This window comes from Taudactylus pleione, unplaced genomic scaffold (assembly GCF_031769625.1).
Source record: "Taudactylus pleione unplaced genomic scaffold, aTauple2 ptg000609l, whole genome shotgun sequence".
Classification (NCBI taxonomy): Eukaryota; Metazoa; Chordata; class Amphibia; order Anura; family Myobatrachidae; genus Taudactylus; species Taudactylus pleione.
The window spans coordinates 3,089,510-3,103,540 of record NW_028285011.1 but is presented as its reverse complement, the minus strand read 5'-3'; positions in this window follow the sequence as shown (position 1 = coordinate 3,103,540).

Below are 14,031 nucleotides of genomic sequence, written 5' to 3'. Positions count from 1 at the left end.
TCCTAATTGGGCACGATTCAATTCAGCGCGATATAAATAGTGCCGGGAGATAGCTCCCGGAGCTATTCAATTCATCGCGCTGTTAGGTCGGGGAAGGCTCGTTATCGCGCCTTAAACAGGGTTTTTAGGCGCGATAACGGGCATTCCCCGACCTAACTTCCCGGCGCAAGGCTGTTTTCCCGGAGCTAAGGGCAGAAAACAGCCTCGCGCCGGGACTTTTGTCGGATTTCTTCTCTCATCCCCGGAGGGATGAGAGAAGAAATCATTAGTCGGACTTGTCAGCGCGGTGTATTGAATAGCTCCGGGAGCTCACTCCCAGAGCTATTTACATCGCGCTGAATAGAATCGAGCCCATTGAGTGGGGACCGCTCTCATTTATTTGGATTAGACAATCACGTAAATTGTTTAGGAGAACAATCTAGGTTTTAATTAATCTTAAAGTTAAAGAACTTAATCAAGCACATTTTTTAATTGCAGGAAATGTGAAATATCTGAAATTGGAATTTTGTGCAATTTTAAAATGCTTGTCTCCCATAGTGCACTGCGGCCCGGTCATCAGGTGATCGGGTCCCAGTGCAGTATGGGAGATCACCTGATCGGGAAGCCCGGAGAAGATCACCGGAGGCCAGGAGGATGCAGGTAAGTGTAATGAAGGGAGGGGGGGGTTCGCGGGGGTCCGCGATCGCGGGGGGGCGGGGCTTAGCGTCGGTGGGGGGTAGCAGCGACGGTGGGTCGGCGCATGCGCGGGCTCTTAGTCACAGTATTTTTTCCGAAAATACCGCGACTAGAGTGTGGATGGGATCCGCAGGGACAGAGCTTTATCACAAGCTCTGTCCCTGCAAGGGATTTATAGTAAATCCCTGTGATATTGCCTGAATTCGCAATGCGAATTCACTCGGTAATATCATCCTTTACAGTGGAACTACAAGTGCCAGCATGTTCCCCCTATATTTAAGACCAGTTATACTAATACGGTTATAAAGTTATACTATACATTCCACTCGTGATGTCAGTATTGGACTTCCTGCTCTATTAGAGCAGGAAGTCCACTCGGGCTTGTGAGAGTGAGACCCTACCACAGGGTCTCCTTGCAAGCCTGATGTTTGCGATAATCGCGACCATCGCCAGGCCATCTGCAAAAGCTGTGGGTGGTCACCCACAGCTTAGCGAGTGGACTGGAGGCCAAAAAAAATAAAAATACCCCGCCCTGATTCAGAGCGAGTGCTCGCAAACAGCGAGTACCTCTGATTCCTGATTGGCATCTGAAGCAGTCTTAAGTTTCCGGTGGCAACACAATTCGGGTTTTGTCAGTAGGACAGACTGTGTGGGCACGTAAATACCATGGAGAGCAGAAGTTGGTAATTGCAAAGGTTAAACAATGTAGAGGGCCATTGTCATACATAGTGGAAATTGAGCCTTGTGTACTGTGGCAAAGACACCTGGATCAACTATGGGAGCATAATGGATTACCTGCGCTGGATGAAGAAAAATCTGCTACAGAAATATTTGGTGTCTATGCCTGCACCAGTAGATACAGAGGGGGTCATTCAGACCCGGTCATTAGCGCCGATGTGCTCGACCCGGTCGTAGCGGGTCTCGATCCAAAGGGGGCGAGCTGTCGATATTGATTGACAGCTCGCCCCGTTTGGAAGGCTGGCCAGTGATGTCAGTGGAGAGCTTCCGGTTCCCATGGGAACGCCTCCGTCTGGCAGCCACGCCCCCAGCACGCCCACCAAAGGGGGCGTGCTGTCAATCAACATCGACAGCATGCCCCCTTTGGTGCGAGACCAGGAGCGACGGAGAGCCCGTCGCTATCCGGGTCTCGCTCATGCGCACGATGGAGCTCCCTCCGTCGTGCGCATGCGCAGTGGAGCGACATCCACCCTTTTGCGAGCATCCTGCGCTCGCGAGCAGGTCTGAATGACCCCCACAATTCACAACACAGAAAATAATAACTTTTTATTTTTGTTGGAGTGCACTTTGGAGGTTACACCACCCTTTAAGAGATGAGCCAGCCGGCCCTTTACTTATGGGACACAGGCGCACGCTTGGTGCTGCTCCTTTGTTGATGCACGTGCAGCCATAGTGCACACAATTCACAGCCGCTCCATTTTAATGGAGGAGGGCCCTGATTCAGAGCGAGCGCTCTGGTCAGAGCGTTCAGCTCTGAATCAGGCCCTTTATACAGTATCTAAAACTGCTTTTTAGGGATGGAGCGCAGCTCATGTGTCAGTGCTATGTACTTGTAACCCAGGTTAAAATTTATCAGCCAGATTAATTTTAGCAGGTGCGTATTTATAAGCAACCAGCAAATAACTGATTTCACCTCATGCATCCATCACAATAGTACAGTAAATATGTGTATAAAATAGATGGTGCCAGCAGAAACTACTGTACATATTAATCTATTTACATATTAATCTATGTTAGATTATTTTGATATTTTTGTTTTATTGTGCACTTTGCCTGCTTGCCTTCCACATATTTCCCCTGGCATCAGGTAAGCTTAATGCTATATGGATGTAAAATGTCATCCCCATTGCCATTAATTGGTTTAAAATGTATTTAAGCATAAGTGATAATTATAATAATTATAAAAGCAGATACACTCTGCAGTACTATTTTTTCCCATATGCATCATACTCTGAGTTGTTTTTTTCATCAATGGAGTCTATGGTCAATAACATTTTTGTTGTCTTTTGTGTACTTGGGCTGTACCCAGGAAATTACCATGATTATGTTAGGAGAGGTACGTAACAATGCTCATTTTTAAACAGTCTGAAGACAAACCAAGTGCAGCTTAATTGATTATAAATTCTGGCTGTGAAATGCATTTGATCGTTAAACTAATTCCACCCTTAGGGAAAAATAACAACCACTTTTATAGCTTGGAAGCAGTGCCTACAACAGAGTATTCAAAATGCGGCCCTCCAGCGGCTGTGGAACTACACATCCCAGCATTCCCTGCCACAGTTAGCATGCCCTAATAAACAAAACTATGGCAGGGCATGCTGAGATGTGTAATTCCAGTAGGTGTTTGTCATATCTTAAACAAAGTCCACATATATATATATCCCCTCTAGCTGAAGTACCTGGCGTTGCCTGGGTTTAAATCTTCAAGTTATTAAATTAGGCATCCTATACCAACTGCCAGCCCTCTTTGAAGTTTTCAACCAAATCCATCCAGTGAAATGCCCAGGAGACTCCCCAGATCAAAGTTCTGCCCAGCGTACATCGTCGGGAGGTCCGACTGGGACCTAATCTTCACGTTATTAATTTAGGCATCCCAGACCAATTGCCAGGCATTCCTGATCAATTGCAACCCCTATGTGAAGTTTTCATCCAAATCCATCCAGTGGAAGGTCCAGAACAGGCTCCCCGGGTCAAAGTTCTGCCCAGCGTACACCAACAGGAGGTCCGACCGGGCCCTCAACCTCCTAGTATGTCTTGTGGGATTCAATGTTACCACTCTGTGAAGTTTTTGTCCAATTCCATCCAGTGGAATGCTCAGAACAGGCTCCATGGATCAAGGGGCTGCCTAGCGTACACCAAAGGGAGGTTCAAACGAGATTTGTGGGTCTCCCCGAGACAGCCGCCCCGCCTTTAAGCGAGCCCCAGAGTGAGTGAATTCTCACTTGCTCCGTGGCTCGCACACGCACAGTGCGCACCCCACGCGTGCGCACTGCCCGGCCATCGACCCGCTTGCGAGCGATATACGCTCACGAGCGGGTCTGAATCAGGCCCACAGTCTCACTGCGATAGTATGCTAATCCATTGTGATCGCTATACCACCACAGCACAACATTAGGATGCCCACTTTACCTTACACACATCCCTAATCCTTAGCAAGACTGCGAAATCAGTGGTAACATTGAGTACCATCACAGCTTCACGCACAATTGCACAAGCTCTGACCTTACTCGGAAATTGCTAACCTCATTGCACGCTATGCATAAGGCATTGCAGTGGATAAATTATGCATGCCCCTGTAACGCGTTCAAATGCCCTGGCACGCCTGCGTTTCGCCGACCACCCCCTGTCACCTTCTACAAATGGCACTTCCTGTCAATCCTTCTGTGATAGGTCTGCATAATCACTGCCATCACTGTCCGGATCGCAGTGACTGGTTCGCGCATGTGCACTGCTGCGCATATGCATGCGCATTACGCAACGATTGACCAATTGTGTGCAAATTAGCAGTTGCGATCCTTGCTGAATCAGGCCCAATGTCTCTGTATGAGTCTGCAAATTTGCTCCCCAAGAAGCAAACAGAAAATGGCTTGCTCCACAGTTACCCTTATGCGTTTCTCTGCTCAGGTGTAGTTTCATCAGAGGAGTAAAACATGTTGGCAGTGTAAGTTCTCTTAAATGTGAAATCACCAATCCGGCATTAGACATAATTTTATTTATTAGTTAGCATCTGTGAGCTGTGTGCTCCTTTGGTCATAACTCCTGTCATTAATCAAACATAACAGTTTATTTATATTAGAAGTTAAGTACTATAAATAATAATAATAATAATAATAATAATAACAATAGGTATTGTTAGGTATCATTCAATGGTGAAAACTTTATATAACAAAAAATAAGAATATGTAAAAATCTTTCTCATAATAGGGGCTGCTTTGTAGCACAGTTACAGTGCAGCTGCCTTCCAACCACTAAAGCCCAGGTTCAAATCTCCCTGAAGCGACAAGGAGAAGCAGAGAGAAAGAATATTGAATAAACCATGTAGATTCAAAATAATAATAATAATAATAATAACATAAGAAAGGGGATATAAATAAAGGCTGCCCTGTAATCTATATAAAAATAGAGAACAAATGGAAACATAACTGATACATCCTTTTATATCAAAAGCTATTTAGCTCAATTCATTAAATTCTTGGGGAACCAAAGTCCCTAATGCAAAAATATAGTGTACATATCTCCTTCTCTTTGTGTCCTTGGAACAAATTAAATCTCTACAACTTTAAGGACCTGCACATCTCCCTTATGTTCCTTCCAGACATGACTGGATTGGCTGTGTATCATCACTCCCTTTTTTAATATTTCTTCAGTGTTCCAAAATTCTCATATTTAGACTCCGTGTGTGGGCACCCCACATATTGCATACCACATACTCATGTAATTAGGTAAATCACATAGGTTTATGAGCAATTCCTTAATTGCTAAATTTTGAAACTTTGTCCCAAGGAATGGGATCTAATATCAAATGTCTATGTCCAATAAAGGAGCATGTAATACAGTGGTTCTTCCCACACTTAAAACACCCCTTAATCCTAGTTAGTAACCAGGTAGAGCCAGAACTTCAAGAATCGATCAAGTTCTTTTTAGTTCCACTATTTTGGAAATGACTTAGGGGCCTATTCATCAACACTGAAATAATGTTTTAAGGACATTTTCCTTAATTACTGTTATTTTAATATTCATGAAGAGACTTAACACAGGAGATATCACTGATATAACTGTCCCCATGCGTTAAGTTCCACACTCCCCATACATTAGTATGGGGATATGGAAATTATGGTATTCATTGAATTCTGAAAATTATGTATTTTCGGAACTTGATGAAGTTACTATCCACCACTGTGAGGTGGTGAATAACAGGTGACACTTACCTGCTTTCAGCTGAGCAGGTCCCCCGGCATCTTCCTCCGTCGCTCTGGTCCGTCCTCTGGCTCCGGTGGTTGCTCGGACCCAGCAGAACACAATAAAGTTTAGAAAAAAAAAAGTTTTTTCTTTCTAACATGTGTCAGAGCAGCCACCGGAGCTGGAGGCGCTGCAGCGGGCAGGTAAGTCGGGACCGGGGGTGAGGTATGCAGAGAGGGGAGGGTGGGGTTGGGGGGTAACACAAAAATACAGCAGCTGTAGGCAGTGCTGCACATGCCCTGGTTTTACGAATGTAACAGCGCATGAGCAGCACAGATTCCAGCTGCGGTAAGTTAGTGTAGAGAGGGAAAACTATCTATTTCCTGAAAAGCTGTCATCGCAAAAATGACAGCTTTTTGAAATAGATAGTAATGGAGAGGAGGAATGATGAATTCCTCTGGTAATTAGGTAGAACTCCATGCGAGTTCTAAACCTAATTACCTCCATCTAAATTTATGTTATGTTGAATAGGCCCCTTTAGATTCTGTGCTTTTTTGAAGATTACTCTTGGACCTTCCCTTAAGCAGGATGGTAAACTTTTATCTAATTTTCTGTTATGCCACGGGTGTGACTATAGAGGGTAATGTCTAACAACCGCCTTGAGGGCGGGTAATTCTTGGCTGGATGTGGCCGTACAGCAGCTTTGAGAGCTGGTAGATATCTTGGCTAGAAGGGCCTGAATGCCGTAGATACTGAAGCACCCTTTGGGCCAAGCAGCAGCCTTGAGGGCTGGTATAACTTGGCTTGCTGTGGCAAGTGGGCCATAGAATATGAAGCGGCCTTTGGGCCGTGCAGCAGCCTTGAGGGCTGGTATAACCTGGCTTGTTGTGGCCAGTGGGCAGTAGAATATGAAGCGGCCTATGGGCCGTGTAGCAGCCTTGAGGGCCGGAGTAACTTGACTAGATGCGGCAGCAGCCGGGTATACTGAAACAAAGTCACTGTGTTTGAGTGCAGGTTTGCGCACAAATGTCACTGGAGTGCGGCCCGTGCCGCTGAGTTGACATGAGCAGCTGAAAATGTAATGCGGTTTATGCTGCCGTGTTGACACAAGCAGCTGACGCTGTAGTGCGGTCTGTGCCGCCGGGTTGATACAAGCAGCTGACGCTGTAGTGTGGCCTGTGCTGCCGGGTTGACACAGGCAGCAGGTGCTGTAGTGCCTACTCTGGACTTAGAGTACTGTCCATGTCACCTGGATGACATGAACACCAGAGGACAGATTTGCGGACCGTGCCGCCTGGATGATACAAACGGCAGGTAGATGTTATGCAACACTGTGCCGCCTAGATGACACAAATGGCAGAACAACAATATAGAAGGCATGAACACTGGAGCTCAACTGGAAGACAGGAGACAAAGCCAGAACCGGAAGCACGAAAAACTCTATCACCGGCACTGGGGCAGCATTAGCACCAGCAGGATATAAATGCAGGAGCCAATCCAGACTGATTCCAGGATGATAGACAGGAGGTAGGTAAAGACTCAGTGAACGCTTGCCTGGCGTACGCTTTGCACAGTATTAGCAGTGCGGCGGCTTGTGACAATTTCAAAGTAGAGAGATTCTAATTAAGGATCCTTTTAATATCAACCGAACAGCCATTATATTTAGACTCAAAAGGAAGAATACAATTATTTTCTGTAGTAGCTCAACTCTGTTTAGGTCTTTATTCTAGCAATGCCTTTCTTGAGATCTTATTAACCTCCAGATTAGTTCTAGAAGTTCTACGGATAGCCCTTTTCCAGGAAGCTCTTAGTTAAAACATCTTGCTGTCTATAATATCTTAAATTATGTGAACAATTTAATTTTAGTCTTAAATACTGTCCTTTTGGTATATTATACTTCCATTTCACATAATGACAGCTTGAGTAATTAAAATAACTATTGGTATCTACATCTTTTTGAAACATGCTTGTAATGATCTTCCTATCTATCACAGAGAGAGCAATATCAAGGAAAGTAATGTGCATAGAGCTACAGGTGCTTGTAAACTTAACACGAAAATAATTGGAATTAAGAAAATGAACAAAGGCTAATACAAAATCGGTCCCCATCCTAAATTAAAAGTATATAATCAATATACCTTCCATATTGCACCAAGTTCGCTCCACAGGGTCCACCCCAGCTATAATGATCTTCAAAGCGACCCATATAAAGATTGTCAAATCTTGGAGCAAACTTGGTGCCCACAGCTGTTCCATGAACCTATAAATAATATTGGGAACGGGAAAGAAAATAATTTTGTGATAAAATAAATGCCATAGATTCTTAAACAAAGTCACTAAATGATAGCTATCTTGCCAGCTAATCCTCTTAATTAGATTCAGAAACTGTTTGGTATCTCATTTGGTATCTGTTATTGACATCACACCTATACTCACAAACAATTTTCAGCCACACACACAGAAACACTGACAAAGACAAAAATAATAAATGACACTAGACAAAAAATCAAACAAACTTTAAACTGACAGCACACTACAGAAAAAGATAAGACTCAACTTGCAGCAATCACGGGCCTGATTAAGAGAAGGATGCAAATGCCATGGCAGCTGCGATCTCTCACGAGATGCCCAATGCCCACGAGATGCATCCACTGCTCACACACAAAACTGGAAACATTGAATGCAGATTCAGTGGCCACCAGTCTTCGGAGTAAGTCTCAGCTGTTGCAGACATAGCAGGTCTGTAGACTCGCAGAGGACTCTCCTGCTGCAACCAAAAATGCAGTGGATAATTTATGGATACCCAGAAAACAGTGTTTAAATGGTCTGTCACACCTGCATTTTTGTAACCACCCTCCTGTTACCTCCCCCCAATGGTGACTACCTGTCACTCACATTGTAAGTGAATCTTCTGTTTGAGTGTATTTGCAATTCAATCGCTGGTCATGTGTAGTGTGGTTTACATGCATGGTCAATGGCAATCAATCACTTAATCTGCGTAAATATCACCATTGTGCCAATTTCTGAATCAGGCCCTTTGTTTAGACTCACAAATCACTCAGAAATCCTTTCTCCTGCAAAGCACTAACTCCTCACTCCAAACAACTCCCTCACAATGTACTTGGGTGTATTCCAGCATTTTTACAATAAGTTTATGTTTACATTGCTTGTGGTATGTTTTGGCCAATAGAAATTCATAAGGAAGTGTTTGTCGATTTTTATTCAGTCTTGAAGTCAGTTTTATAGGTGATTTTATGAGAATTGGTATAAAATACAGATGGCTGAATAGCCGGCAGTTCTCATACCGACGCCGGAAGCCCGAAGGTTCAATATCCTGACTGGGGCTGGTAAGTAGGCTAATCCTCCCATGTCCTCCCCATAACTTTAACCCTCCCTTGATGGTGCCTGACCCTAAAACTTCTGGGGTTATGCCTAAGCCCCTCTGGGGATGCGTAAACATTGCCCACCATCCCTGCACTCTAAACCTAATCCTCCTGGGGGGATGCTTAACCCTAACCTCCCCCTGTTGGTGCCTAACCCTAACCCCCCTCCCCGCAGTCTAACCCTAACACTCCCAGGGGGGTGGCTAACCCTAAGTCCCCCTGGGGGTGCCTAAACCTTACACTTCCTCCCACGGCTAATGCTAACCTGTCTTTGCTTACCTTTGTTTGGGATCCTGGCTGTTGGGATTTCAGCGTGGGGATAAAGATAGTAGTCGAGATTTTGGCGCCTATCTTTAGTCACGGGTCGGGATCCCAGCCGCCAGTAATGTCACTGCATCCTGATTTTATGTTCAATTTTGAAGTGGACAAACACAAAGTTTCCACTATTAAAAATCAACCCACATTAAAGTCGGTATTGAAATTGACGAAAAAAAGGACTGATAGTAAATATGCAATTTGGCCAGTCAAACATGGTGTCGATTTGATGTTGATTTCAGTCATTTTAAATTGACTTGTAAATCTACTCCAGAATCAACCGTTTGTAAATATACCCCCTGGACTCCCTCTGAACTGGACACTCCCTTTGGACCTTTGTCAGCTTATACTAATTCTCTGACAGCTTACTCTGTCAAAGGCATATCCACTCTGGGATAGGAGGGTCACTCTGTGATTCTGGCAAAACCTCTAACCTGGCAGCTTCCATTGTTAGATTGGTGTCACAACTCTTGGATCGATTATGGATGCGGCCCGTATTTAGGGAGTTGGCTAGACCTATGCCTGAGGCGCGGAGTTTAATGTGCCGGTGGTATTCACCAGGGACCTTCGCAAGAAGGTATCGACTTGGCTGCGTCCGACACACACGTCGCGGCCCTAAGGATAGGTTTCCTTATACAGGTGCTGGTAAATTCTGGACACAGTGGAGGAGACTTATAGCATAGTTGACAGGCCGGGTCAGAACCAATCGGACTAGACGGTACCAGGGAGCAGGTGAAACCAGGTCACAGGAAATAGCTGAAGTCAAAACCAGATATCAGATGCAGTACCAAGGGTCAGACTAATCAGGGTCACAAACGAAGCCAAAGTCAGAATCAGGTAATGGAGTATCACAGGAATGCTGGAGTATGGTGAATGAGCCTATACTCTGGCACCTGTCTGGTGCCAGAGACGCCCTCTTATAAGGAGAAGTCCAATTCTCGCACCAAACGTGACTATATGTTTGGCGCACCTGTCCCTTTAAATTGTTTTCAGGTCGGCTCTCACGCTCCAAGGAGAGCCGCGGCCGCCTGCACTGGAGAGGGAAACCTGGAGGTGACGTCACAGCAGCCGGGGACTCTCCGCCCGCTGCCCACCGCCGGAGGTTCCAGTGCTGCTGGACCCGGTAAGTACAAGCCGGTATCCGGAGCACTGTGACAATTGGCAGTTATTTTGACAAGACTGTCAGCTTTTTCTGTAAGGTTGGTGGCTTTCTCTAACAAGTGTGCAGCTTTCTCTGTAAGACTTGCAGCTTTCTCAAGGTGGTTTCCAGCCCTTTTCATCACATTTAGGGCCTGACTCAGAGATGGAAGCTGCTACGTCTGCTCTTGCGTCTATTGCTGGAGTCGTGGCTGCAATAATATGAAAATGCTAGTATCAACCTTCACCAGGTATAGTAAATGTGCAAGGACTGAGACACCCATTGTCAGTGTCTATGCAAGTTGTAACACCGCCGGGATTCTTTAGATCGGTGCACCATTGCTTGCATTATTGACACTTGCACTAGCTATTGGCAGTTGCAGTTTCTCCATCTGACTATGGCCACTGAGGCTGCAGCTATTCACTTGGGAACAAAATTGCTTTCACTGACATGCAGATCAGGGGGCGCTGTTCGGGCCTGTCAAATTTCTGTTTATTATCATTCTCACTTGTAGCTTCCTCTTATTTCATCCCCAGCATCTCCTGGCCTCCCCTATCTCTTCCCTGGCCCTTCCCCATGAGGCCATTCCTCTTTTTTGGGTGTATTATGTCCCTTTGAAAATGAGGGGGGCGCCAATGCTCTTTCTGGCACAGGGCACCAAAAAGTCTAGTTACGGCTCTGTGAGACACTTTTTTCCATTCACTTCTAGCCACCTACCAGTCACTGCCCTGGAATGCCCATCCTTTTGCCACCCCATTTCTGATACTGTCTGTCCTGATTGCTACAGCATTTTTGTGTGTTCACTCTGTGTACCAGATGCACCGTAGGGGTTTTCTGAATTTATTTGCTCATGTGCATTTGTAAGTATTCACTGAACTACGTGCACTTCAGCATTGCATGCTAATTGCATGTGCACCTAAATCAGGCCCTTAGTTTTAGTGTGATCTCATTACCCTCCTTACAGCACTTCTCCCCACAATGCTCACATTCATAGTGACTGATACACTCCCTGGCAGTTTCAGTGGACTCAGCGGCACTACTTTCCTCACTTCATTGGCTCTGCTTGATGAAGTGATAATCGCAGCAATAGTCAAGCCTAACCTCTTCCTGGTTTTGTTCCACCTTCGCTGGTGCAAATCTCTATACAACTGGCTTGGTGTGCTCCGACTTTCATCCGGCATGCTCAGCATCCATGGAAGCATCGGACTGCTCCTGCCACAGCTCCTCCACTCATCTGCCCTAAACAAACGAGGGATGACTTTACTCTGTGCTGCCCGGCTAACAAAAAAAGCTCAAGAAAATTAACTCTCTGCATCTGACTTATAATGAATAAAAGCACTGACGTTTGCTCAACATTACATTATGGTTTACAGTGAAAAAATTATTTGCTAGTCCTTTTCAAAACCAGCATGATAGGTGTTTAAAGGATATCAATAACCATTCTTGGAAACAAACATGTATAAAATTAACAATAACAAAATACAAAGAACAAGATGCAAAAACTAAATTAGGTCAATAATATTTGCTTTAAAAATCTCTGAGGCCACTGATGAACAAGAGTTGATGTTCTCTTTAATTGATTGTTGTATACAATAAATGAACAGCAAGGATAAACATAAAATCAATATCTATATGTCCCTCATGTAACTATTGATATGTGTGTACTAAGTTATGGTATATACAGTAAATAGTAGACACCAACGGAAAGTAGTTTTGTAGACACATCAGCCATATAGACTTAACTAAGTGCTTGGGTTTATTGCAGTGAACTGGTTTTGTACAGCCATACTCACAAGCAGAGGAGCGGAGCATACAGCGAACCATCCAGTCATGTATGTAGTTGGTATTATAGGATATAGCAGGGTACCCCCACAGAGCTGACTACTACACGTCTGTATAGTACACTCGAACACAGTTCCAAGATTGCACTGCTCATGCACAGACTTGTTAAAGGACAGATGCTTTATCTAATGGAGCATCATGGAGGTAGCGTAGTAGCGCCCTCTATATACCAACAGTAACAACATAAAATGTCATCACATCATTGAACGCCATGCCATTATTGATGTGTCATGGTAACAATCAATAAGGGTCACTTACTAACCAAGAAATTTATGGGCACGCAACATGTTAATTATTTATTTATCAAGAATTGTTTATATGGCACCTACATATTACAATTTATGCATAGCAAGATGCATGCACAAAGTTTGGTTTTGGCGACTGCCTCTGTAAAATGGGGATGTGACTACTTTTAGACTTGCAGGTTTTTTGTGTGATCACAGGTGATAACCAGACAATAGCTGCAGAGGTGGTCACAAAAGTTTAAAAAGGGCGAACTTGTGTTGTTGCTCTTTCATATGTGAGCAACAACACATTTACAGATATAATTATGGGTGTGATAGGCCCATTTTGTGGAGGTCCATTTGGCATCAGCAAAATGGAACTCCAGGAGGATATATTGTTTACCATTTCTTAAGAGACTACAAAAAACTTACCTCTGGAACCACATTCGCCAAATTAGCCTCAACAAAATGGGTGCCGGCATCCACTAGAGTCACTGACTTCCGGGCTGGCAAGCTCCGATCACATGGACAGCATCACTTCTGGCGCGACTTTATTGGCACCAGGAATATGACGATCTCCGGGGGTGTGGAGCATGTGGATGCCGATGTCATGTCACCTTCAGTTCATGTAACCGGAAGTTGCAGCAAAATAGATGGCAGAGGAAGAGTATAAGGAACATGGATAGTGGTCAACTATGTGTATTAGGACTTTCATTAGGTATTGTGTTAGCTATACCATGTGAATTGGCTAATTGATTATTGCTTGTGGTATATATACCTGACCATACCAGTAGTCCCCTACACCTTGAAAAATATCCTAATTGGATCGAAACGCGTCGGTGGGGACTCCAGACATTTCAATCTGCTATATGGACCTACCTAAAGGACAAAAGGAGGGCCTTTCTTCTGCATTTTTTTTGGGATCCCTTTATCATCCACCGTGAAAGGACCTTTCCTATATCATCTTGCTGCTTTGGGTATGGATTCCTTTCTTTTATTTTTATGTTATTTCATGGACTTGTGATGTGATGTTTAATAAATAAATTTTGGTGATTTTACCTGTCCTTTTTGGCTATATGAATAAAATTATCTTTTGAATATCTGGAGAATTAAGGAAGATTTTTTTGTTTGGAACCAACCAAAGTACACGCTACATTATTGATTGATTAGTAGAAGCTGTGAGTGTTTTGTGTGAGGGGCAACTCCGATTCTACTTTTCACTTGTGAGGTGACTGGTGTAAGCCAAAGGATTTGGGATCACTATATGCCTGTATACCAGCTTATAGCTGTGAGTGCTTTGTGTGGGGGGGCAGACCCAATACACATATTTTAAATCCTAAGGAAAGAACTTATTCCACACTAATATTTGTTGTATATTGCACAAAATCTGTAAAACTGGATTACACAATAGTTTTCTTTTCTTCTATTTTTATGTTACCCTGGTATATGTTTTGTCATCCAGTGATAACCAACTACTGGAGAAAACAGGGGAGTACCACTTTTCATTATATGTTTTATATGCCTTAGCGCCATTACA